Below are 26,861 nucleotides of genomic sequence, written 5' to 3' on the forward strand. Positions count from 1 at the left end.
AGTGAGCCTCTCCAGGTGTGTTAGTAGTAATAGTAATAATATAAGCCAGTGGTTCTCACACATTGAGCACCAAGACCCACTTTTTAGAATGAGAATCTGTCAGGACCCACCGGAAGTGATGTCATGACCGGAAGTGACATCAGCAAGCAGAAACATTTTTAACCATCCTAGGCTGCAATCCTGCCCACACTTACCCAGGAGTAAGTCCCATTGACTGTCATTGTTAAAAGAATATACATAATAACTCGTCAAAAGTACAGGTCTGTAAAATTTCCCCAAATGCAGTCACATCTCATGGGAGTATCAAGTCTAACATATTAAAATAAAATATCAAAATGAATGGGGACCTACCTGAAATTGGCTGGCGACCCACCTTGTGGGTCCTGATCCACAATTTCAGAAACACTGATATAAGCTATTGCAGTAGAGATACTTCTTGATCTTATAGTACTTTCTGACACACTTTTCAAAGCACTTTGCACATTCTGCCTTGGGTTTTGGCCCTGCAACAAACACGGTTATGTAATAGGTCCATGGTACTGGTGGGATTTAAGGGCCCTATCCAATTTTTCAGTGCCAGTGCAGCCACAATGCAGCCCTGAGGAAAGGGAACAAACATTACCTTACCTTGGGGATTCCTCCATTACTGCCCCTCTACTGTAGGATGCAGTGCATGCCCTATTGGTACAGCTGCACCAGCACTACAAAACTGGATATGATTTGGCCTAAATCTGCTTCTCTCAAACCCAAAGGTCTGCATTTTTTTTTTTGCACCATTTGGTGCTATTTGTTTTTGTTATAACCCGCTTTTATTATAAAAATCTACCTTTTATTTTGTTTTGAAAGAGTTTACATTCTTGCTTTAAACTGATACTGAAACAACATTAACAGGAAAACCCCCTCACCCCAAAGATCCAATAAATGGATACTTCATAGTTATTATAACAAATTAAACACTTTCTCATATTGTGTCAGGCCACTGGTCTCTCTACAGCAACTGTTACCCTGCACATGCCCGATCTTGTCTGATCTCGGAAGCTAAGCACGGTCAGGCCTGGTTAGTACTTGGATGGGAGACTACTTGGGACTACAGGGTGCTGTAGGCTTATACCATAGTCTTTCGAGACTGAAGGTTGCCAACCACTGGTCTCTCTAGCTCACTGTTTCTCCACACTGGCTGGCAGCAGCTCAGTTGGGGGTCTTTCCCAGCCCCACCTGGAAATCGCAGGGATTGAAATTGAGATTTTCTGTGTGTGGGGCAGAGCCTCCAACACTGAACCTTGAACACCCATATGGGGATGTTGACAAGTGCATCTTCAACTCCATATGCCCATCCTGATTTTTCCAAAGTGCTCAGGGTAGTGTACATAGTTCCTCCCCTTCTTTTGTCCTCACACCAACCCTGTGAGGTAGGTTAGACTGTGAGATAGTGACTGGCCAAAAGTCACCCAGGAAGCTTCATGGTTGGGTGGAGATTTGAACCTGGATCTTCCAGGCCTAAGTTCAACTCTCAAACCACTGCACCATCTGGGTGATGACACTGTAGTTCAGGTGATCTAGGCCAGGGGTGCCCAAACCCCAGCCCTGGGGCCACTTGCGGCCCTCGAGGCCTCCCAATGCAGCTCTCAGGGAGCTTCCTGTCTCCAGTGAGCCTCTGGCCCTCTGGAGATTTGTTGGAGCCTGCACTGGCCCAACACAACTGCTCTCAGCATGAGGGCGACTGTTTGACCTCTCGCATGAGCTGTGGGATGAGGGTTCCCTCCACTGCTTGCTGTTTCACAACTGTGATGCGGCAGTGGCAGCAAAGGAAAGGCCAGCCTTGCTTTGTGCAAGGCCTTTTATAGGCCTTGAGCTATTGCAAGACCTTCATTCATTCATATAAGTTCATCTTTAATATATTCATTTATATAAACTTATGTAAATTTATTCAAATTTTAAATGTAAATTAATTTTTTTCCCCCAGCCCCCGACACAGTGTCAGGGAGATGATGGGGCCCTCCTGCCAAAAACTTTGGACACCCCTGATCTAGGTTTTATTGTTGATTTATTGCTTTACTTTGTTTTTACCTACTCTTGCTTATGTGGTATTTATTCTTGCTTCTTTTCTTGCAGTGTGTCATTTCATTAGGTGGGTGCTTTTGTTTTGACGCACTTGATGTATGCTTCAGCCTTGTTCTGGATTGTCCCCTGTATTTGGAGAGCTGCCTTGGATATGCTGGAAATAGGGATAGATGTATTCTGATCAGTAAATGAAGTGGGAGAGAGCATATCTTCTTCACAAACTTATATAGTACTGGTTTTGCCCCGGCTTTACCTTGCGGTGGATCTCCTCCGCAGAGAGCTGTGGGGATGGTAGTTTGGTGAGTGTTCCCAGACAGCTCTGTTAAAGATTCTTATCCCAATTTCCCAGCTATTGGGAAAAGCGAATACAGTCAGGCAGAGGTGTAACCTCATGTGATGTTGTGACATCACTTCCGGGTTCTTCCGGGAGGAGGGAGCGCTCACTTGTGGTGGTTTCGTGCCCCCGTTCCTTCTCCTGTGGAGGCTTCCCCTTGAAAGAGAAGGAACAGGGGCAGGAAGCCACCAGTACCTGCTCCGAAACTAGGGTGGAACCCAAGGGGTAGTCATGCATCCCCTCCTTGGCTAAGCACCTGGGGAAGGTGCCCCTCAGGCGCTGCCCTAGGTATGCTTCTGCAGTCAGGAAAACTAATCAGGGATGCAGCAAATAGTTGGCCTGGAGTATCCTGGGTTCTTACCGGAGTTTTGCATTAATCTCCAGGTTATCTTACCCCTGAGGGTGTTCCAAGCCTTTATGTAAACCGCCTTGTGTCTGTGAGAAAGGCGGTATAAAAGTCAGTGGCAGGCCTGGAGGGGGTGCAGGGGGCAAATACCTCGAGCATTGTGTCTGCGTAGTGTTGCAGACCACTCGGAAAGCCTTCTGAGGCTTCCAATGCGGTCTTAAAACAGTATTTCCGGTTTCCTGGAAGTACTGTTTAAGACCGTGGCCCTAACACCACGTGAGGCTCCGATGCACTGGGTAAGTATGGGGGGTGGCGTGGTGCAGTGGGCGGCATCACAGACCTTTGCCCTAGGGTGCATTCGGGGGGTGGGTGGGTGGTGGTGGTTCCATTATTGATAGAAATATCTTTACAAATAAAAAAGAATAGTTCAGGTTCTTAACTATGGAGTCAGAGTGTTGGAATGAAGAGGAAAACTCATCACAGGCCAAATGTTTTTTGGCAGTCGCCCCATGTTGATTGTCTTGCTTAGATCCACTCTAAGTAGGGAGAGGAGCCCTGGCCAGCCCATATGGCGCTGTTTTGCTTACAGAACCAGAACATAAGAACATAAGAACAGCCCCACTGGCTCAGGCCATAGGCCCATCTAGTCCAGCTTCCTGTATCTCACAGCGGCCCACCAAATGCTCCAGGGAGCACACCAGATAACAAGAGACCTGCAAGGCTTCCTGGGAATTGTAGTTAAGAACATAAGAACAGCCCCACTGGCTCAGGCCATAGGCCCATCTAGTCCAGCTTCCTGTATCTCACAGCGGCCCACCAAATGCCCCAGGGAGCACACCAGATAACAAGAGACCTCATCCTGGTGCCCTCCCTTGCATCTGGCATTCTGACATAGCCCATTTCTAAAATCAGCCTCTTGAGCTCATTCTTTGAGTACACTGGCCTGCAGCAGATCTGAGAGTCTTTCCTAACTCTGCCTGGAATATCAGGGATTGATATTTGGGGTCTTGTGACTTTTTGCATGCAAAACGGTTGCTCTGACATAGAGCTACAGCTTCTCTCCTCGGAGCCACTACACCACCATAGCTTTCATTTGTAGCCTGGATTGAAGAGGATTTTGCCTCCTCTGCTCCACTGAGCTTCAGAAAAGGCATCCTGTTGGGAGCTTCTTGAATTGAGCATTGTGAGCTTTGTCCTGCCTTGCACAGTCTTCCACGGAGTCAAAGCATGTGCAGCCCCTGAAACCGTGGTTGACTTATGGGAATGTCCCTGATCTCCATGGTGAGTGGCAGTGCTTGGCTTTGGGGGAGCACTTTGACCGTGGGGTGGGGATCATGGCAAGGAGAACCCCTGGCAGATACACATTCCCAGTGGGGTTCTTTGCCACTGTGCTGCCTGGGGGCATACCTCCAGGGGTGCCACTCTCCACCTGGAGGTGCTGTCCCCTGCCCCTACTGCCTCCCCCAGGCATTCTGAGGGCCAAGGAGACTGTGTGTGACCTCCCCAGACCTCAGAAGGCCTTCTGGAGGCCGAAAATAGTCACTTCCGGTTTTCAGCTGAAAACTGGAAGTGACTATTTTTGACCTCCAGAAGGCCAGGGAAGCTGTCTGAATGCCTCTGGGAGGAGGCCTTCAGGGGTTGGCCCTCGGATTGGGTCACCAATACTATCAGCGGCCAAATGAGCACCGTGGGGGGGCACCGCAGGGGGACTGGATGGCAGTGCTGTGCTACCCCCTCCAAATCTGTTGCCTGGGGCATTTGTCCCCCCTTGCTCCCCCTCAGGTATGCCACTGCACACTTCCCCATCATTGTTGCATTATGGCAATGGAAGCCAAGCCCTACCAGCCAAAGCCCTTCCCGTCTAATGGCTGCTGCAACCACAGGAGCTCATTTGCCATCAGCCATGGGGAGTGCTCAGTGCAGGGAGCCCCCACTCAGTGCCTGCTTGCAGTGCCACTGACATTAGAGTGCTCTGCTTTTGCCCTTGGGGCTCCATGGCTTATACTGCTTGCTTATTTCTCATTTGTTCAGCATCAGTTCTGACACCTTATTCTGTGACAGTCCCTCTTCTTTGGCATTGGAGAGGAGGGGGGAGAAGCAAAAACAGTTTCCTCCCCTGTATCCCATCCAACATTTGTCTCCCAGGTATCCAGCAAGATTTGCCCCCTGGATATCCAATTTCTTCCTTCTGTACCCCCTTCTGGGTTTGTCCTGGTGCTACCACTTCTTATGGTCCTTTCAGTCTAATGTTTAGATGGTCCCTGGATCTTCATTCCCCTTCTTGGCTCCCACGGTTTACCAGTGAGGGGCATTTTATCCACACCCCCTTTCTCTCTCCCGTCAGGATCGCTGCTTCCTATTGGGGTTGTGTGCCTTTCCCATGCCAGGTAATCCCAGTTGTGACCGAGCTGGGATGGTGTAGCATTTGTAGGCAGACCCAGTGTGGCAAAATGGTTAGAGAGTGTTGAACCAAAACTATAGAGAGTTCAGGGTTCAAGTTCCTGCATGGCTGTGAAGCTCATTGTCTGACCTTAGGCCAGTTGCTATCCCTTAGTAGCCAACCTGTGGTCGGATGGTCTGTAGGGAAAGAGGGAAGAACCCAATGTGTTGCCCAGATCTCCTTGGAGGCAGGGTAAAATATTAATGCAATAAATAAAATCTTGGATCTGAGGCAATGGCTACATTTTTGATGAACCGGGAGAGGCACCAGTCTCCAGCTCTTGGAAGCCCCATCTCTGAATGGCCCACTGGGCCAAATGCTCTGTCTGCACAGCTACTGTGGTACCCTGTACATGGAAACATTCTGGGAAGTGTATCTACCACCTAAGCAGCTAGGATTAGAAGAATGGTTTTGTTCATGTTAATTTGAAGTGTCTTGAGGCCTCTGAGCATGTCTTCAGAAGGAATGGTTTGGTTGCCACATCCCAAAAGTCCTTTGTAATGGGACATCTACCAGAACAATCAAATGTACAAGTGCATAGACGTGTGGGATTCTGCAAGCCTGGGTATTTACAGTCCAGTCCAACGCTTCCCAGCACTCAGGGCTGCAGCGGTGCCGAAATGTCTACCACTGTATCCCATGGGGCTGGGATAATCTCCAGGTCTTGATGGGTCTCGTTGGATCTGCACCTGCTATCGAGCAAACATAGGTTTGAGGAGACCCGTGTTGGATCTCCTGGGCCAGGAGGGGGGTTAAGATATGGTCACCATCTCCCTCCCCTCCCTCCCTGCTCCCTCTCCCATCATGCCTTCTCCTTGCCCTCCCCTTGCCCTGGAATGCCTCCCCCCACACCCAGACTTACCACTCTGCTGCCTGGTGCTTGCTTGGAGCTCCAGGCGGCGGTCCCCTGTCTTTTGCCCAGCGCTGGCTCAGCGTTGGCTTGCACTTAGCCAGCTACGGTGCCAGACAGGCGCAGACTGTTGCAGGCGTGCCTTAACACTTGCAACACTGAATGCCGGTGCTATGCCGGCACAAGCCTGATTGGATTGGGCTCCTAGTCATCTTACGGAGTTGTCATAAGGACAACATTAACATAGTGAAGGACATTAAACACTCAGAAAATGCTACATAAAGGCTAAGTATGATTGTTATTAGTATTTACAGGTAAGGTGATTATGATGTAAAATTGTGCTGTGATGTAACTGGAGAGGTGTCTGATAAGATGGGGAGGACAAGGGACACTTAATGGACAACGTGCTTACTCTTGTCTAAGCCACAATGGAATGTGTGTTGAACCATACTCTCCTATGATGTTGAAACTGATCTCTTCAGAATGAGTCTGGAAAGCACTGTATGTGCAAGGAGAGCTGGGTAGTGGCAGCTTTGATTTCACTGGGAAAGAGCTGGTTTGCAGTGATGTGCTGTGATTCTAGTAGAACCTGCATGCTTGTTTTTGCAGTGCCATAATAACTGATCAATGTATACCTTTATAAATAGTTTGTTATAGTGACACTGTGAGTATCCAGTTTTCTGTAAAGGAGCCTTATCGTGAGTGTAAAGACTGTCCTGGGAAAGCCTAGAACAATCTGGGAACCCTAAGTGCCTCTGGGAACTAAGTGCTAGGTAAACTGAGAGTTTAGCATCTGGGCAAGTTCAGCAGCAGGGCGAGGCGGCCAGGGCCCCATACACTTCCCTTCCTCTTCCCTTGAGAAGAGGGCTGCTAACCAGTGTAGGGTTTTTAAAAGTACCCCTAAATAAAACAACAACAACAACAAAAAAAGCTATGTAGTCAGATAGCCAGCAGCAGGGTGGGGGCTATCCAGTGTTCTGCATCGAGTGCCACATGTATGATTATATGCCTCTGGGGCATAAGTCATGGGTGTGTCCTCGGTGCAAGGAGCTCCAGGGTCTCAGGGAATCCGTCCGCTCCCTTGAAGCCTTGGTGGCCGACCTGGAGAAGCGCAGGCAGGCAGAGGAGGACCGTGGGGAGACTTCCGGGGACGATCAGGCTTCGTCCCAACCTCAGGCATGCAGGTCCTCAGCTGCCCAGGTGGGAAGTCTCGGGACTGGAGGACGTCATCCTGGAGAGGAGGGAAACAATCTCCTAGGGGGGACCCCTTCTCCAGGGGATGGGCCCGTATCCGAACGCACTCAGGATACTCCTCGGTGGGAGGGGGGTTGGGGGCTTCTTGTAGTGGGGGATTCGATTATTAGAAACATAGAGAGGGGGGTTTGCGACGGATGTGAGGACCGCATGGTGACTTGCCTGCCTGGTGCGAAGGTTGCGGACATCACTTCTCGTCTAGACAGGCTAGTAGACAGTGCTGGGGGAGAGGTAGCGGCTGTGGTGCATGTCGGCACCAACAACGTGGGCAAGTGTAGCTGGGAGGTCCTGGAAGCCAAATTTAGGCTTTTAGGCAGGAAGCTGAAAGCCAGGACCTCAAAGGTAGCGTTCTCTGAAGTGCTACCTGTTCCACGCGCAGGGCCAGCTAGGCAGGCGGAGATCAGGGGTCTCAATGCGTGGATGAGATGGTGGTGTAGGGAGGAGGGGTTTAGATTCGTTAGGCACTGGGGAACGTTTTGGGACAAGCGGGGCCTGTACAAGAGGGACGGGCTCCACTTGAACCAGAATGGAACCAGACTGCTGGCGCATAACATTAAAAAGTTGGCAGAGCAGCTTTTAAACTGATCCCTGGGGGAAGGCCGACAGGAGCCGAGGGGCATCCGGTTCGGGACTCCTCATCCCTATGGGATGAGGATGGGGAGGTTAGAGAACAACAAGACAAAGGCAGAGTAAGAGAAGAAATTGGGAAAGGTAGCGTGATGGGAGGTGATAGACGGTTTGACACAATGAGAGGATGCGGGGACAAAAGAGCGAATAAGCAGCCCATCCTGGGGCATTCCATGTACAAATGCTTTTATGCGAATGCTGGAAGTCTACGAGCAAAGGTGGGAGAACTGGAATGTCTGGTGACAAGGGAAAACATTGACATAGTGGGCATAACGGAAACCTGGTGGAATGCGGAGAATCAGTGGGATACCGCAATCCTGGGCTATAAACTCTACAGGAGGGACAGGCAGGGGCGTGTTGGAGGTGGGGTGGCCGTTTATGTTAAGGAAGGGATAGAATCCAGCAAAGTAGAGATTGAAGGTGGGTCCGACTCCACCGTAGAATCTCTGTGGGTTAAATTACCAGGCTTGTGCAGCGATGTAATACTGGGGGCGTGCTATCGTCCTCCAGACCAGAAATCGGATGGGGACCTTGAAATGAGGAAACAGATCAGGGAGGTGACAAGGAGGGACAGGGTTGTAATCACGGGGGACTTCAATTATCCTCATATTGACTGGGTCAATTTGTGTTCTGGTCACGATAAGGAAACTGGATTTCATGACGTGCTAAATGACTGTGGCTTAGAGCAGCTAGTCACGGAGCCCACCAGAGGACAGGTGACTCTGGATTTAATATTATGCGGTATGCAGGACCTGGTTAGAGATGTAAACGTTACTGAGCCATTGAGGAACAGTGATCATGCTGCGATCCGTTTTGACGTGCACGTTGGGGGAAGAATACCAGGCAAATCTCTAACAAAAACCCTTGACTTCCGACGGGCAGACTTCCCCCAAATGAGGAGGCTGGTTAGGTTGAAAGGGAGGGTAAAAAGAGTCCAATCACTCCAGAGTGCATGGAGGCTGCTTAAAACAACAGTAATAGAGGCCCAGCAGAGGTGTATACCGCAAAGAAAGAAGGGTTCCACTAAATCCAGGAGGGTGCCTGCATGGCTAACCAGAAAGTTAGAGAGGCTGTGATGGGCAAGGAAGCTTCCTTCCGTAAAAGGAAGTCTTGCCCTAATGAGGAGAATAAAAAGGAACATAAACTGTGGCAAAAGAAATGTAAGAAGGTGATACGGGAGGCCAAGCGAGACTATGAGGAACGCATGGCCAGCAACAGGGGAATAATAAAAGCTTCTTCAAATATGTTAGAAGCAGGAAACCTGCCAGAGAAGTGGTTGGCCCTCTGGATGGTGAGGGAGGAAAAGGGGAGATAAAAGGAGACTTAGAGATGGCGGAGAAATTAAATGAGTTCTTTGCATCTGTCTTCACGGCAGAAGACCTCGGGCAGATACCGCTGCCCAAACGGCCCCTCCTGACCGAGGAGTTAAGTCAGATAGAGGTTAAAAGAGAAGATGTTTCAGACCTCATTGATAAATTAAAGATCAATTAGTCACCGGGCCCTGATGTCATCCACCCAAGAGTTATTAAGGAATTGAAGAATGAAGTTGCAGATCTCTTGACTAAGGTATGCAACTTGTCCCTCAAAACGGCCATGGTGCCAGAAGATTGGAGGATAGCAAATGTCACGCCTATTTTTAAAAAGGGAAAGAGGGGGGACCTGGGAAACTATAGGCCGGTCAGCCTAACATCCATACTGGGTAAGATGGTGGAATGCCTCATCAAAGATAGGATCTCAAAACACATAGATGAACAGGCCTTGCTGAGGGAGAGTCAGCATGGCTTCTGTAAGGGTAAGTCTTGCCTCACGAACCTTATAGAATTCTTTGAAAAGGTCAACAGGCATGTGGATGTGGGAGAACCCATGGACATTAAATATCTGGACTTTCAGAAGGCGTTTGACATGGTCCCTCACCAAAGGCTACTGAAAAAAACTCCACAGTCAGGGAATCAGAGGACAGGTCCTCTCATGGTTTGAGAACTGGTTGGAGGGCAGGAAGCAGAGAGTGGGTGTCAATGGGCAATTTTCACAATGGAGAGAGGTGAAAAGCGGTGTGCCCCGAGGATCTGTCCTGGGACCAGTGCTTTTCAACCTCTTCATAAATGACCTGGAGACAGGGTTGAGCAGTGAAGTGGCTAAGTTTGCAGATGACACCAAACTTTTCCGAGTGGTGAAGACCAGAAGTGATTGTGAGGAGCTCCAGAAGGATCTCTCCAGACTGGCAGAATGGGCAGCAAAATGGCAGATGCGCTTCAATGTCAGTAAGTGTAAAGTCATGCACATTGGGGCAAAAAAATCAAAACTTTAGATATAGGCTGATGGGTTCTGAGCTGTCTGTGACAGATCAGGAGAGAGATCTTGGGGTGGTGGTGGACAGGTCAATGAAAGTGTTGACCCAATGTGCGACTGCAGTGAAGAAGGCCAATTCTATGCTTGGGATCATTAGGAAGGGTATTGAGAACAAAACGGCTAGTATTATAATGCCGTTGTACAAATCGATGGTAAGGCCACACCTGGAGTATTGTGTCCAGTTCTGGTCGCCACACCTCAAAAAAGACATAGTGGAAATGGAAAAGGTGCAAAAGAGAGCGACTAAGATGATTACGGGGCTGGGGCACCTTCCTTATGAGGAAAGGCTACGGCGTTTGGGCCTCTTCAGCCTAGAAAAGAGACGCCTGAGGGGGGACATGATTGAGACATACAAAATTATGCAGGGGATGGGCAGAGTGGATAGGGAGATGCTCTTTACACTCTCACATAATACCAGAACCAGGGGACATCCACTAAAATTGAGTGTTGGGCAGGTTAGGACAGACAAAAGAAAATATTTCTTTACTCAGCGTGTGGTCAGTCTGTGGAACTCCTTGCCACAGGATGTGGTGCTGGCATCTAGCCTAGACGCCTTTAAAAGGGGATTGGACAAGTTTCTGGAGGAAAAATCCATTATGGGGTACAAGCCATGATGTGTATGCGCAACCTCCTGATTTTAGAAATGGGTTATGTCAGAATGCCAGATGCAAGGGAGGGCACCAGGATGAGGTCTCTTGTTATCTGGTGTGCTCCCTGGGGCATTTGGTGGGCCGCTGTGAGATACAATGTCCATTAAAATATGTTCCTTAAAAAGATACAATGTCCCTTAAAAGAACAATGTCCCTTAAAATATGTCCCTTAAAAAGAACAATGTCCCTTAAAATATGCTGTTTTCTTCTGTTTAATCTTGGTAATCTTTGATAGTCTTGAACCTCTTTGAATCTGCCTTTGAATCTGCTTATGGGCCAAGCTCTGCGTTGATGTACCTGCTTTGCATGCAGAATATTTCATATTAAATTTTCGACATCTGAAACCTTGGAGAGCCACCATCAGTGTGTTGACAGTACTGGTCTAGAGAAGGCAGTTTCTGATGATTCCCCGCTCCACCGTGACATTTCTATGCCCTGCAATGGGTAAGCAGTGGCTTAAGGAGCAGACCAGAGCTGCAGAGAAATGACATCCCGTGGGAGAAAGTAACTTTACACTCCAGATGTTGCTGGGTGCAGAATTAACAAGCGTGTCATTTAAAAGACTCAGACCTCCACGTGACTCATTTTAACCCCATCCTCAAAGAGTGGGGATTAAAAGGCCAGTTTTGCAATATGTACAGAGGGCAGAGAAGGGGAGGACAATGAAAGAGGTGGGTGGGAAAGAGCCCAGCTTGTTAAGAACCCTGGAGGTACTTGGAGAATGCCCTGATGTGACCTTCCTATAGTAATCACATTCACGGCTTCTTTCCTGACTGACTGAGCCTATCATGGCTCAGGACACTGCAACCCTCTCCGAACTGTACCGTCCAATAGCAACAGTACCAGCTCCCCTTAGCACCCCTTCCTTTTGGGCACAGGTTGCTGGTCTGGTTTGTGTTCAGCAATTTTACTTTGATGGTTTGGTGTAGTTTGTGGTTGTTGGATTTTGGGGGGAAAAAAACACTTTTCTCCCAGTTTATTTTTAGTCACTGAAAATATTTCCATGTACAATTGCTGATAAAGAATTGGTTAGATGTCATAGCAGGATTATTTGTTTAGATGGGATTAAGTTTAGGTTAATATTAATTGCTTATTTTGGCTGCCTGTGTTTTATGTTGAGTTGCCTGCGATGCCCTTTAGGAAGCAACAAAGTATTACTGTATATCGCTTTTGCAATAGATAAGTGCAATAAATAGTTGGATGTGGGATCGGCCCTGAATATTGATGCTAATTCCATGGGGCTTCAGTCCTGTGCACGCTTTCCTGGGAGCAAGCCCCATTGAACACAGCGGGACTTACTTCTGAATAGACATGCATAGGAGATTGCTCTGTAAGTGAACCTCTCTGTCCGGGAAAATATAGTCTATCATATGTGCTTTTTCCTGATTTAAAAAAAAAAACAAGAACTTTTCAGTTTTAATAATGAGAGAGGAAGGTACTGTGTGTCCATTCACAACTGCATCCAACAGAGTTTGATGCAATCCAGTCCACAAAACAGTAGCACTTACAGAGCAACCTTATAGAGCAAATTGACCCTGCATATGCCTGATCTTGTCTGATCTTGGAAGCTAAGCAGGGTCAGGCCTGGTTAGTACTTGGATGGGAGACCGCCAAGGAATACCAGGTGCTATAGGCTTATACCATAGTCTTTCGAGACTGAAGGTTGCCAACCAACTTCTATAGATGTCTACTCAGAAGTAAGTACCATGGGTCTTCCTCCCACATAAATATGTGTGAGATTGTAGCCTTATTCTGGCCAGTATTCTAAGAGGGGCAGGATATCAAGTGTCCTCCCAGATAAGTAGTTCAGAATGTGGCAGCCCAGTTGCTAATGGGGGCTGGCTCCCTGCACCACATGAACTTCTGGGAACAAGTCAAAATGCTGGTTCTGACCTCGAAAACCCTGAACCTTCTGCTTGCTAAGATCACCAGGGATCTGTGTTGTCCCACCACTTTCAGACATGCGATTGATTGAGACCAGGGAAAGAGCCTTCTCTGCAGTTCTGCCGAGGCTCTAGAATTCCCTCTCTAGGGAGACGCACCTAGCCTTGTCTTTGTTGGCTTTCCACCACACTCTTGTTCTGGCTTGTGCTTTTAGGGTGATTTCAGTCCTTCTAGTTTTACTTTGTATTCTATTGATGAACTGTTACCCTGCACATGCCCGATCTCGTCTGATCTCGGAAGCTAAGCAGGGTCAGGCCTGGTTAGTACTTGGATGGGAGACCGCCTGGGAATACCAGGTGCTGTAGGCTTATACCATAGTCTTTCGAGAGTGAAGGTTGCCAACCAACCAAATGTTGATTGTGGATCTGTGCTTGAAGTGTTCTTAGCGCTGCTTTTATCATTGCTTGACATTATTTTTATCATTGTGTTGTATGTGATTGAAAAAATATTGTTGTTGCTGTCATTTGGATGACAGAAAAGTGGGGTATGAATTTCTTAAATAAATATGGCTGGATCCCTACTATAACTAGAAGGAAAGGCACTTCTCACACTTCCTGTTTTTATTTTCATCAGTCAGTATGTACCATTTACAGTATAAAGCGCTAATACACATGCGCGCATGTGTGCATGCGCCAGAAAAGCATCCCTTATGTGCTTGTTTCTGTTTAGGATGGAAATGTTCTCGTAACATAGAGTGCTGGCATTTTTCTGTCGCTGTCCTTTCCATGCCCCCACTATATTTTTTTTGGTGCTGCCATTGCCACCTTTTCCTGCAATGGTCAAACTTTGCTTCTGAGTGTCTCAGAATGCTTGTCAGTCATTGGAGAGAAGCCAAATTTTTTTCCCCAGATGCCAGGCTTGAACTTTGCCTTCCACAAGCCCCTTCCTGCGCTTGCTGTAGAACTGATTCACACATGCAGCGGATGCACTGCTTGATAGCTGCTGTTAGACTTTATAAATACTGTATGTCCAGTCCTATTTTTCAAGCCATCTAAGCACAAGGGCATTATCACATCTTTGAAAATGCCATCAACCTATGGTGTCTTGTGTCTGCCCCCCCCTCCGGTTCTCTCCCTTTCTTCCAAACGTCAAATCACTCAGCCAGCATTCCAGCTCACCAGCACAACCTCTGTTTTACAACTCTCAGGCTTGCTACCAAGGAAGGCAATAGCCACTACTACTAATACTCTGAAGAAAGCAAGAACACCACCTGAAAAAGCATAAATGGAACCAGCTCAACTGATGTGTTCCCAAGCAGCTCTGTAACACTGTGGTTTGAAAGTTGTATTCGTGATACAAAAATGCCACAAGGTACAGTCTGACCACAACATGTCACAAATGCTGCGATATGAATGGCAGATTCCCTTGGCTTTCTTATTGCAGTTGAAGGAACTTCTTCCTCTTTCCTAAAATAAAGCAACTCATTCTTGTGCCTGGAAGACTTGTATTCAAGTTCTACCACCAGAGTTTGCATCACACCATGATGAACCTCCTCCCATACTAGACCTACAATATCATATGCACAGCCTAAATGCAATGGCATCACTAGGGTTGGTGTAACCCCATTAACTTCATTCATTCATTCATTTAACTGTACATCATCATCATCATTGGCATCCTTCAGTCTTGGAAGACTATGGTATCATGTTCTGAAAAGTGGTTCTGGAACAGCATCTAGTGTGGCTGAAAAGGCCAATTCGGGAGTGACAATCCCTTCCACACTTCCCCTATCACTTCACACTGTCCCTTCCACAGACAGCAAATGTAGTCTGCCCCTGGTGTGTCTCCCTGGCTACGGGCCTTCCTTCTTTGCCTCAGTCTGTTGGCCAAGTGTCTCTTCAATCCAGGAGAGGCCATGCTGCACAGCCTGCCTCCAAGCGGGCTGCTCAGAGGCCAAGGTCTCCCACCTGTTGAGGTCCATTCCTAAGGCCTTCAGATCCCTCTTGCAGATGTCCTCGTATCGCAGCCGTGGTCTACCTGTAGGGCGCTTTCCCTGCATGAGTTCTCCATAGAGGAGATCCTTTGGGATCTGGACATCGCCCATTCTCATAACATGGCCAAGCCAATGCAAGCATTTCTGTTTCAGCAGTGTATACAAGCTAGGGATTCAAGCTCGTTCCAGGACTGTGTTGTTTGGAACTTTGTCCTGCCAGGTGATACCGAGGATGCACAGGCCATACACACAACCATACAGGCCACCTAACAAATCAGTAACCAATACAAAACCAGTGGTCAACATAATGACACTCACACAACTGAGTAAGAGTTCTAGTATTAGCTTGGATACATGGAAATGAGAGCTGACTCATACGAATACCTTATTGTTTCCCTGCTCTGTCATGATAACACCACATTGGCTCTCGGAACAATCAGTCTCATTGGTCGGTTTTGAGTTGAAGAAATCCACTTTTTGTTACATAAAGCAGTTGTGTTTTCTTTTCTGGTTAATTGGCTATAACCTTTGATAGAATACAGCTAATTCAACATGGTTTGATTCATTACATTCTACATGAAATTACCTTTCCAGTGATATATAATAAGATGGTATTATACATAGATACAAATTTTACAGAAGGTTTCCAACATTTTGGCCGCTAGTGGTGTCTCCCCCGCCCCCGAGTGCCATCCAGTGCAGTCTGCACCCCCACACCCCCTAGTGATGCCACTGTCCACCATCTCCGTCGTGGATTCACTGCGTGGCAGGTCACTAACTCAGCCTCTGTTCCCAATGGAAGGGATATGACAGTTAGGCTGCTCACATTTTATTCTTTATTAGGTACAGAATATCTGTACCTTGGCACAATGTTCTAGGTGAATAACTGTACCTAAGTTCATTTTTACAATCCATGAATCCACACCTTGTACCTGCATTGAATGGAACATTTCAAAAACTGTACCTGAGCACCAATGAACTGTAATTGTACCAAGGTACCGTTTGACAGGTGAACAGCCCTAGTGACTGTTACAAAAGGCAAAAAAAAAACAAAAAAAGCAACCCCAATAACAATGATTATCAAGCTCTATGCACATGACAAGTGTTATATATAAATTATAGCTGTACAGCCCCTATTGCTAATAGGTTAACAATGATATTGTTAACTAAAAGGGTGGTCAAAGTCCCAAAGAGGGATTATTTACAACACACAGCTATACACGTGTACTCAGAAGTACGCCTCCTTGAGTTGGTCTCACTTTCATGTAAATATATGTTCTCAAACCGTGGGTCAGGACTTGCTAGGTGGTTTGTGAGCGAGTTTCAGGTGGGTTGCGTAACACATAGCTTGATATGCCAATAAAGGTTTCAGACAGACAGACAGACACATAGCTCAGCCGCCACTGAAAAATAACAGAGCTGAAAATTCAGGGTCCAGAGTTGCTGGGGAGGGCAGGAGAGAGTCAAGGTGCTTTGCCCTGAATAAGGGGGAAGACGGGACGCTGGAAAGAGGGGAGGGCTGTGTGGTTGGAGAAGGATCCAAGTCTGTGTTCTGCTTTGACTTCCGAGCTGGAATGTTTGAATTCCAAGCTATGCAAAATAATAGCAGGAGTGCACTGTGTAATGGGACGCTTGGCTGATCGCCGCTTAGGTTCGAAGTCTAAGGCACAATCCTATCCTGCGCTGGAACAGGCAAGGCAAGAGGCGTGTGCCGTATCCAGCGCGGGATTGGGGCCCAAAGTGGCTTAGCCAGAGGTAAGGGGAAACTTTTCCCCTTACCTCTGGGTAAGGCACCCTGGCCCCAATGGGTCTCCTTGAACCTGTGCCACCTCCTGACGTGGCACAAGTCAGAGGAGAGCAGAGCGGCTTGAAGCCTCTCCGAGCTCCCTGAGAATGGGGCTTGGGATCTGGCATAAATGCCGGGTCCCAGCCCCGCCTCCTCACCTGCCTGCCCCCCAGGGGTGCCCACTGCCCACTTGTCATTCTAAAAAGTGGGTCCTGGTGCTCAACTGTTTGAGAACCACTGGTAATATAAGGATTTCAAAACTGAAATTCTTGGCTGAATTCAGTACACTATAAAAACTGAGTGGAAAAGATGCACAGCCAAATATATATACATCTTTTCAAAGCTCACATATACAGTATTCAAAATTGAAAAGACCTAACATGTGTTTCAGCCCAGCTGGCCCTTCACCATGGGAACTGTATCTATTTAGGAGGTTTTGACAGAAGTCTCCCCTGATGAGATTTTCATCGTTCATAGCCTGGGACATATGAGGTCTTTTTTGCATTTTGAACAGATCTGTCATCTTTAAAAATAAAATTCTGAATCAATTTGCTTCTTTGCCGTTCTGTGAACGGCGAGTTTGTATTGCATTCTGTGGAAGCTCTTCCTTTTTGCTAGACCCTGCTGATCTTCAACATGTCTGATCAGAACTGAATCCCACTGATTTCAGTGGGGTTTTGTTCCCTGTCAAATTGGACAGTTGGCAGAGTTGCAGTGTGTGACTTCTGGGACTGCCTACTCCACATCACATGTGTGACAGCTGGGCATATCCCTGGAGGTTGTTTGTGGTCCTTCTTCACTTTCCTCAGCCTCCAGGCAGCTGGTTTGATGACCAGATGATTTTGCCACCCCCATGGCTCACTCCTGCCAGTTCTATGCAGGTGTTTGTTGGCTCTGGCATCACACTGAGAGATTCTACACACACACACAGGCTTCGGATTTGCCAAGTGCACCTTCTGCAATGGGGTTTGGTGCCTTGTCACAAAGAACCTCCCAGTTTTTAATTTGCTGAAATCCGGCTCCCACTGTCTGTGCCTGACTCATAACACCTCATTCCCTCCCATTTAATTTATTTTGCCAAGCAGGATAAGAGAAACCCTTGCGGGAGATACGCTTCTCATTGCCAAGGGGACCCTGACAAGGTGGCAGCAAACAAGTGGAGATGGCAGAGGCAGCCAAGAGAGAGCTTTCTGCCCCAAATCTGCCTCAAGAGATTCCAAAGGACAAGCCACAGGCAACAGAAAAGGCAGCCTTCAAAGCCCAAATTCATCCCTCAAAGTTTACTGGGACACCCATGGCATCTCCTTTTGCGCATCACTTTGCTTTAGGTGTTGTGTTCACTTAACTATTATGTGTTAAGGTGTTAGTTCTGGAGATGGAAAAGGCAGCTTCAGTTCTTGCAACAGATGCCCTACACAGTGATTAAAGTCGCAGGATTGGCACACAGGGGTCAGTGGCATAGCTAAGGCAACTGTTACCTGGGAGCACAAAAAATTTTTAATGCCCCCCCCCATACACCATACCCTCTATAACACCACCCAAAAAAGTTTAACATGCCCTATACGACATCTTAGCGGCCTCCAAAAGGCACTTCTGGTTTTCCCCAAAAATCAGAAGTGCCTTTTGGGGCCTCTAAGACACCCCCCTCAAGGCATGGTATCTGGGGCAACGCATCCTTCTGCCCCCCCCCTTAGCTATGCCACCGATGGGGTTCAGGATTGCGGTAGTTGATCAGGCAGGGCAGGGTGTCAACGTTTATGTTCTTCATCTGGGTGGTGTGAGGTCTAAGTCCCTTTTGGTTCCTTTCATATGCTAGTAAGAACTTGAGTCCCTTTTGGTTCCTTGCATATGCTAGTAAGAACCTGATAACAATAAGTGACATTCCAGGCATTTCAGGACACTTTTGCGCATATGAACGTCTTTGACTGGTAGTGAGTCTCCCAGGTTTCAGTCAGGGGTCTTTCCCAGCCCTGCCTGCCAGGGATTGAAGCCTGAGACCCCTGGCCTGCAAAGCAAATGCTCTTCCACAAAGCTGTGGACCTTTATCACTGATTGCTCCTGAGTCAGCCTACCCTGGGGGGCCTCTCTGTGGAAAGCGACTACTCCTTAATGCCTGATTCTTGGAAGCTCTTCAAAAGGACCTATTTGCTGCCAATTGTTTCATGGGAGAGACTGATTGCTGGCTTAGGTGACCTTTCTGATTACAGCTCATGCAGGGAGGTCACCCAGACCTTGATTCGACATTGTATTATTTACTTGTTACATTTCTATCCTACTTTGCTTTCATCAGAACACTCTAGCATTGTATGCAGGGCTCCCATTTAGGCACTGATCAGATCCAGATCCACTTAGCTTCAGCAGGATTGCTGCATCACAGGCTGTGAAATCCTGCTCTGGGACTCAAGGGCCTTACTTTTGGGCCTTTAATACCAGCTTGATGCACATTCATTAGCAGAGAATCAGGCTTATTTCCATTGCTGATTTTGCACGCCAAGGTACCATCCAAAGCATATGAACGTGTTCGGGCATTTATTTGTTTCTGGTCACTTGGCTACCCTGCTAGGTTCACAGATGTGGCAGGCTGCAGCATTGGGCAGGAGTCCTAGTGCAGTGGTACAGTACATTCTTTGCATTCTTTGCATGCAGGAAGTTCTAGGTTTAACCCCTGGTATGTCCAAACTGGAATGGGAAAAGCCCTTTGTCTGCAATCCCAGAAAACTATTGTGGGTGGGTAGCAGGAGGCGGGGCTGGGACCCGGCAGTTATGCCGGATCCCACCCCCCATTCCCAAGGCGAGGTAGTGCAAGTCCGAGGAAACCCATTGGGGCCAGGGTGGCTTACCCGGAGATAAGGGGAAAAGCTTCCCTTTACCTCTGGCTGAGCCACTTTGGGCACCTATCCTGCGCTGGTTACAGTGCAAGTCTCTTAGCTTGACTGTTCCTGTGCGAGATAGTATTGCGCCCTTATTCTCATAGTGGAATGAAACTGTACAGATGGAAGGGTTCAAACTTATGCCCAGTTCACATGTGCCTTTAGAACATAAGAACAGCCCCACTGGATCAGGCCATAGGCCCATCTAGTCCAGCTTCCTGTATCTCACGGCGGCCCACCAAATGCCCCAGGGAGCACACCAGATAATGAGACCTGCATCCTGGTGCCCTCCCTTGCATCTGACATAGCCCATTTCTAAAATCAGGAGGTTGCACATACACATCATGGCTTGTAACCTGTGATGGATTTTTCCTCCAGAAACATGTCCAATCCCCTTTTAAAGGCATCCAGGCCAGATGCGGTCACCACATCCTGCGGCAAGGAGTTCCACAGACCGACCACACGCTGAGTGAATAAATATTTTCTCTTGTCTGTCCTAACTCTCCCAACACTCAATTTTAGTGGATGTCCCCTGGTTCTGGTGTGACGTGAGAGTGTAAAGAGCATCCTGTACCTGTTACTGAGAGCAGTGTTTTGGTGTGTGGGGTGATATGAAAGCAGAAGAGCAGGTGTGTGCTTTCTCTTTGTTTTTCTCTTGGGTGAGGATTCCATCTGGGCCTGTTCTGATGGTCTCTAGCCTGATGACCCACCCCAAAACTCTTCCTTGCCATGACTCTCATCATGTCGTGATGATATAACCACCAGCGTTATCATCTTTATCAAATGGTGGCCAGGTCTTGATACTGCTGCAGCCCCCGCTGGCGTAGCTGAGGGGGGTCATAGGGGTCACAGGACCCTGGGCAGCACTCTTCCAGTAGGCAGCAATGCTGCCCCCACTGTGGTCCTACCCCCTTGCTTGCTCCTGCACACCTTCCAAACTTGACCAGAGCTGTGCGTCCGGAGGGTGTTCTGAGGCTGTGGAAGGCCATCGCTATGGGAGGGGAGGCCTGGAAGGTGTGCCCTAAGGCAGCACACTTGCTAGCTAAGCCCCGGCAGCAGCTGCTGCCTGGATTATGCCTTTTCATGTTCCTGTCCCAGCAGTATTGCAAAGGCATTCCTGAGGGGTACCCAGACATAGTCCTTAACAGATGCTGGAATGTTCACAGGGCCTAAAGAAACAAGTCTTCTTGTTTCTTCACAGCTTTGTCAAAATAGCTGTATGAACAAAGAAGTTTTCTGAGCGCATCCCCAGATTGTTGATGCCACTGAACTGAGAATTCCCCATCTTTCTTGTAACACAGGCCTGTGAAAGTGACAGCACAATCCTAACTTGTGCTGGAACAGGGAAGCCGGCAGTCCTGCCCCGTATCCAGCATGAGTCTGGGGCTGAAAGCGACTTAGCCTGGGGCAAGAGGAATCACTTTCCCTTACCCTGGCGAGATCCACTGCAGCCCCAATGGGTCTATTTGGATCTGCACCACTTGAAGAGGTGGTGCAGATCTGAGCAGCCCAGAGCTGACCCGGGCTGCCTGAGAACGGGATCGGGATCTGGCACAAATGCTGGTTCCTGCTCCAACTCCTGCTCTCCCACTGCACCATAACACCTCCTACCCTTCCTCCCCATGCGCCCGCAGACCCCCATGCTGGCCGAGCTCGGCTGGTGTGGACCTACCTTTGTCTGCACTGAGGCTGGATGCAACCTCTGCAGGCCGGTTCATGTCCTTGCACCTACCTGGCTGACACTCAGGGGGGTGCAATCTTGCTTTATGGCACATTTGTGACACTCCCAAGCCAGCACAAGGGACTTATACTGGCCCAGTGCAGTCTTAGGATTGAACTCTGAGGGTCAGGAAAACTTTGTTCCCGCAAAAGTTATGGTGGTTTTATATGAATTTGGGTTGCTGATTCCAGAAATGGCATTAGTTTTGCCCTATCATGTCTCGTTTTGAAGACATGGTATATCCTCATTAGTGAACGGTTCAAGCAGTTTCCTCATTACAAAGCCTTCCTCATGGGGAAGCTGCTTGGACCATTCACTAATGAGGTTAAGCCATGTCTCCAAAACTAGACATGATAGGGCAAAACCAATGCCATTTTTTTGAATCAGCACCTCAAATATACCCAGAAATAGGTCTAACTTTTAAGACAGCGAAACATGTGTTGGCCTGTGTTATCAGTTCATTGAAACAAGACATACGGAAAAACCTCCAAGCAAAATTCCATTTTCAGTTCAGTTTTCTGATCCCTGAGCATCAAATATTAGAAGAAAACCCGTCAACCTATATTCAAATTTTGTCTGGCTCTGTTTGCGCCATTAAGTTTTGATACCGAAAAAGATTATATGTGCGTTTTACTTGCAGTTGCATTGCATCCTTAAGGTTAGGCAAAGATTTCACCATTCTCACACATCTATGTTTTCCTCGCAAAAATGGCAGACGATTTGGCATGAAAGACTTTTCTGCAACGGCACAGATGGTTTGGCACAAAAAGGTTAAAATATTGTGAGATGGCGGATGGTTTGGTGCAAAGGAAAAGAAAAAATATACCGCGCTATCCCAAGACTGCAGATATCGTGATAATATGTCATGTTCAGTTATATAACAGTGTACGCCAATTCATCAGAACAGCCACTAGAATTCTCAAAATATATTTTGAAGTTTTAATATTTGTAGGTCATTTTTCAGCAAAGCCCCCAAAGCAGTAGATAGTTGTAGTAGGACTGAGAAGTGACAGAATTGTAACAATTGATCCCAATCCCATTTATAAAAAAAAAACAAAACCCTGAATAATTTTGGCAGTGTGTCAGTACAAACGCTCAGTCCAACAGAGATAAGATAGCAAATAAGGGGCTGTTCATTTTTAGCAGAAGGTTTACATATGGTTGCTATCTCTGTGAAGAGATCAGGTACAGATGAGGGTGTTACATTTTCCCAGGCACTGCCCACAGCTGCCCAAACCGAATAGTATAGTCCGTTTATTCAGCTAATAGTGTAGTGTGTTTATTCAGAGGCAGCTGTCACATCTCACAGAACTGGCCTGGAAACTTCCGACTGTGGACTGAGGCACTGATGCATCAAAGACCCTGAAGGGAAAAGTGGGGGGACGTCACACTGTGAAGCGTCATCCTACTAGGGCTCAGCTGACTTTGCTCAAGCTAGGGGCTTTCCCTCTCACTGAAAGGAAAGGACTATCTTGAATTCCTCCTCTTGTCTAAGCACAAAGCTGGATTCCCATTTGCACGCACTCTATGCCATAGTGCTCCATGCCTGCGAAATGTGCGGTCCAGCCAAGGGTCAAAACTAGAGCATAGGTGCAACGAGACACATTGCAATGCACTTGAGGTAGCTAGTGAGAGGTTTTATCACTGGCCTACTGGCTCACCCTTTCTGGAACATCAGTAGAGCCAAGGGGTGCTGGGGGGGTACAGGGCCCTGGGTACCATGCCTTAAGGGGTGTCAAGGTACCTTCTCCTGCTTCCTCCCCTCCCCCCCTGGAATAGTTGCAAGCTGCTCTGAGCAGCTGACCACTTTTCCCCCTTTTTTGTTCCGGAAAAAAAAGAAGTGGTCAGCCGCTCAGAGTAGCACGCAACTGCTTCGAGTGTCCACGATCTGGAAGTAATTGGCAGTGACACCATCGCATCATCGCAGTTACTTCCGGGTCAGGCACTGGGGGTGGGTGGGTGACGTTGAGCATCACGGCCCTGGGTGCCAGAGGGGCCAGCTACACTACTCACTGAGTAAAGCCCTGATCTGGATCAACTTTAGATTCTTGCTTCTTCCCTCGAGTGCATCTCAGAAACAGAAGGCCTACCTGTACTCCTGGGGTGATGGTGGAAGGAGCTGGTGTTGTCGAAGGAACTGGCAAGGGGAATCATTAATATATATTTCTCTTTGGAAACACAGGGGGTCCATCCCTTACATCAGCAAGAGAATATAGTCAAAAATGAAGTACACAGCTCTGTTGGATAAAAGGTCTTTAGGACTGGACAACAGATCTTCCTCACAGAAGAGAGTAAAAGAGAAAGCTTCAGTTCAGTTACACAGGCCAACACACATTTTGCTTCCTTAAACGTTACACCAATTCCTGGGTATATTTGGGGTGCCGATTCCAAAAATGGCATCCGTTTTGCCCCATCACGTCTAGTTTTGGAGACACGGCAGAGCCTCTTTAGTGAATGGTTCAAGCAGCTTCCTCCTGAGGAAGCCTACACCATTCACTAATGAGGCTATACTGTATCTCCAAAACTAGGCGTGATAGGGCAAAACGGATGCCATTTTTGGAATCGGCACCCCAAATTCATATCAAAGCACCATAAAGTTTGGGAAAAACTTTTCTGACCCTCAGTTTTGTAGGCCTGTGATCACTCTTTTGCTCCATTTCATGACTTAGGTCTTGAAATTTTCTCCTCAAGTGGCTCTCTTCTCTCCTATCCATTCATTCAGTATTGGGGGGCTACTCTTCCTGTTTACCCCTTTGCCAGGATCCCTCAAGGCTCTGTTCTTAACAGCTTGCTATTCTTGCTCTACGTGTTGTCTCGAATTGACTTCAACACTCCACAGCTTTCAAATACACCTGAGTTCTTGTAAAGGTTTAGAATGCCTGGCAGGTTTGCAAAGCTTCTGCGCTGTTGGACCAAGAAAAAGTAACAACTAGCTGGTTAAGATCCTCTAATATTTAGAGTTGGGGGGGAAGCTACATTTGTGCAGCTCTAGGTAGAGCTGCTCTTCAGCAGTGCCAAAATGGCTGCCACTGTATCCTACGGATGTCAGGCAGCTGCTGGCAGCTCTTGCCGTCTCCTCGGGGGAGAGGACATTCATCCCCTTCCCCTGGGTAAGTTCAGAAGTCCCGCAATGGGGCTACTCGACTCTGCGCTGACTATTTAGCTGGCACAAAGCAGCCCCTTGTCAGGCTGGGAGGCCCAACATGGAGCTATGGATCCCGCAGAACAGGATTTGATTTGGTACATCAGGATGTGGTCACGGTACACGCTGGGAGTGGTGACTGGGACCTTCTTCAAGGTCTCATCTAGTCCTGGTTCCAGACACAGCAAAGATCTGTGCACAGCAAGTTGAATTCCTGTCAAATGAAAAGGAGGACTGGAGCAGTCAGGTGGGGCAGGGTCTAGTGATAGAGCTCAGTGGATGATCCTGGGCCAGTCGCTTGCTCTCAGCCTAGCTCGCCTCGCAGGGTTGTTGTGAGAATAAATGGTGTGGGGGGGAGGGAGGGGGGTAGAACCTTATACACTGCTCTGAACTGTGATATATTGTGATGTGTGTGTGGGTCACAGACCCACATGCTCCCTTCCGCAGTCCTTCATCCTCCCTCTCGGCCGGTCAGAAAGCAGTGCAAAGGATCTGGCTCAAGGCTGGCCTTGACCTTCCCCGTTGCCACTGCTAACCGTCTTGCACAGAAACTGGAGAGCAGGGAGGGTGAAGTACCTGGGAGGCAACTTGTGGCTGTGGCTATGTTCACATGCATGCTGTTGCCATGGAGAACGGGATTAAGAGGCAGCTCGCCTGCAGAGAGTGTGTCTTTCCAGTGACCCAAACTCTCCCTCCTGCCCTTTGAAATCAGGAAAGCGAGTCCAGGGGGAGCAGGGTGGGATGGGGGAGAGGACGACACTAGGCTACTACCCAAGTGTAAGCTGCCCAGCAACCCCAGTAGCCGCTCTGATTGCTTATTGAATTCAGCTGTGCGCAATGCATGTGCAAGGAATCAGCATATGAAAATAAGCTGTGTGATCCTCACCACTGCTGCTGCCGGAGAGAGGGCAATCTGGTCTTTTCCGTTTGGTTCCATGGACCAAACTCTCTCCTTTGCCGACGACTTGTTCGCGACAGGAAAGCGGTGTGTGCACACTTGCCGATCCTTGCCTGCTCCATCCATCCCACTCCTGAACTCAGTAACCTGAAAATAAAGTGTCTGCCTTGCAGTCTGAGCTTACTCCCAGCTGTGGATTGCAACAGTATATTTACTCATTGCATTTTAATCCTGCTCTTTCTCCGAGGCACCCAGGATGGCTTAAATGATTCTTCCCCCTTCCATTTTATCCTTGAAACAATTTTGTGGGGTTGGTTAGGCTGAGAGAGAGTGCAGTGGTCTCAAGCAGGGCCAGTCCACCCACCAGACCAAGTGAGAGAGTTGCTTCAGGCAAGAAAGTGCCCACCTGCCTCTCCTCTCGCTCCCTGAATTGGGAAAGAAAGGGGAACAGAGTGGAAGAGGAAGTGTGGACGAGTGGAGAGTGGTGAACTAGAGCAGCCATTTTCAACCACTATGCCATGGCACACTGGTGTGCGGCGAATGGTGTGCAGTTTGGGGGAGGGTCATTTATTAGTAGGGCCACTGGGGGATATGAGCCCCCCACCAATAGCATGGTGTGTCTTGTCAATTGTCAAAAAACTGATGGTGTGCCTTGACCATTTTAGAACCTTGTCAGTGTGCCATGAGACAAAAAAGGTTGAAAATCACTGGACTAGAGGGTCTCTATCTCACCCTTCCTTTTCTAGTCCAGGGAATGGAAGGAGTAGAGGCTTCCTCGTTGTCAAGTAAGGGGGAACACTACACTGAGGGGTCTGGAACATAGGAAAATGCCGTAAAGATAGGATTGCAGCCTGTGTCTCACTGAACACAGTGGGCTTGCTCAGAGTGCCACCAGAGATAACCGGTGACATCATCACCAGTTACTTCTGGGTTGAGAGGCCAGGCGCAATGTGACAGGCGCGGGTCAAGAGGCTCAGGGCAGATGGGAGGCCTTTTCCGAGCATGGAAAAGCATCCTTTGGAGCTCTGCTCACCCAGCCGAGCCTCCTACTGCTGCTTGTTGCGTTGTGTTCCTGGACTTGCTGCCAGGTGGCAGGTGCCCAGGGGTCCCACAAATACCACCAGACACCACCTCAAGTACCACTGGTGGTATCCATACTGCTGGTTGAGAAACACTGCCTTCACTATGCCACTGGCTGGGGGAGGCAGCAGAGCAAGTGGGTGGCGAGCTGCTGTGGGGAGGACGCAGGTTTTCCCCTGATTTTCACTTTTTAAAACGTCTGGGCGTGACGTCACTTCTGGTTGTGACATCACTTCCAGGGCGTCATTTTGATTGTTTGCAATTAGCTGCATGATCATTAGCTATGCTACTGCTTCTGAATAAAATTAATAACACCATTTTCAAACACTGCTACTTACTCTGATCCACCAAGAGTGGATCTGCTGGTCCACCAAGCTCAGTGTTATTCAACACTGACTAGGAGTCCAGAGTTTCAGGCCTTTGCCAGCTCTGTCTAGTGAGACCAGGAGCCCTTCTGCAAGCCGAGCAGGTGCTCTGGCACTAAGCTACAGCCCCGTTCCCTTACCAGGATAGAAAGGAACATGTGAATGTAGAGAGGATAAAGACGGATCCTGCATTTCAAGTCTTTGTATCATTC

At 48.2% G+C, this 26,861-nt stretch overlaps 1 protein-coding gene and 1 pseudogene across 1 annotated transcript in view; both read left to right on the plus strand.

Moving 5' to 3' along the window:
• Positions 1-26,861, plus strand: part of LHFPL4 (LHFPL tetraspan subfamily member 4) — a 60,083-nt gene that overhangs the window by 15,968 nt on the left and 17,254 nt on the right. The gene's annotated exons all lie outside the window — the stretch shown is intronic.
• LOC136643058 (5S ribosomal RNA) lies at positions 13,042-13,163 on the plus strand (annotated as a pseudogene).

The sequence above is a fragment of the Tiliqua scincoides genome, chromosome 2 (genome assembly GCF_035046505.1).
Source record: "Tiliqua scincoides isolate rTilSci1 chromosome 2, rTilSci1.hap2, whole genome shotgun sequence".
Taxonomy (NCBI): Eukaryota; Metazoa; Chordata; class Lepidosauria; order Squamata; family Scincidae; genus Tiliqua; species Tiliqua scincoides.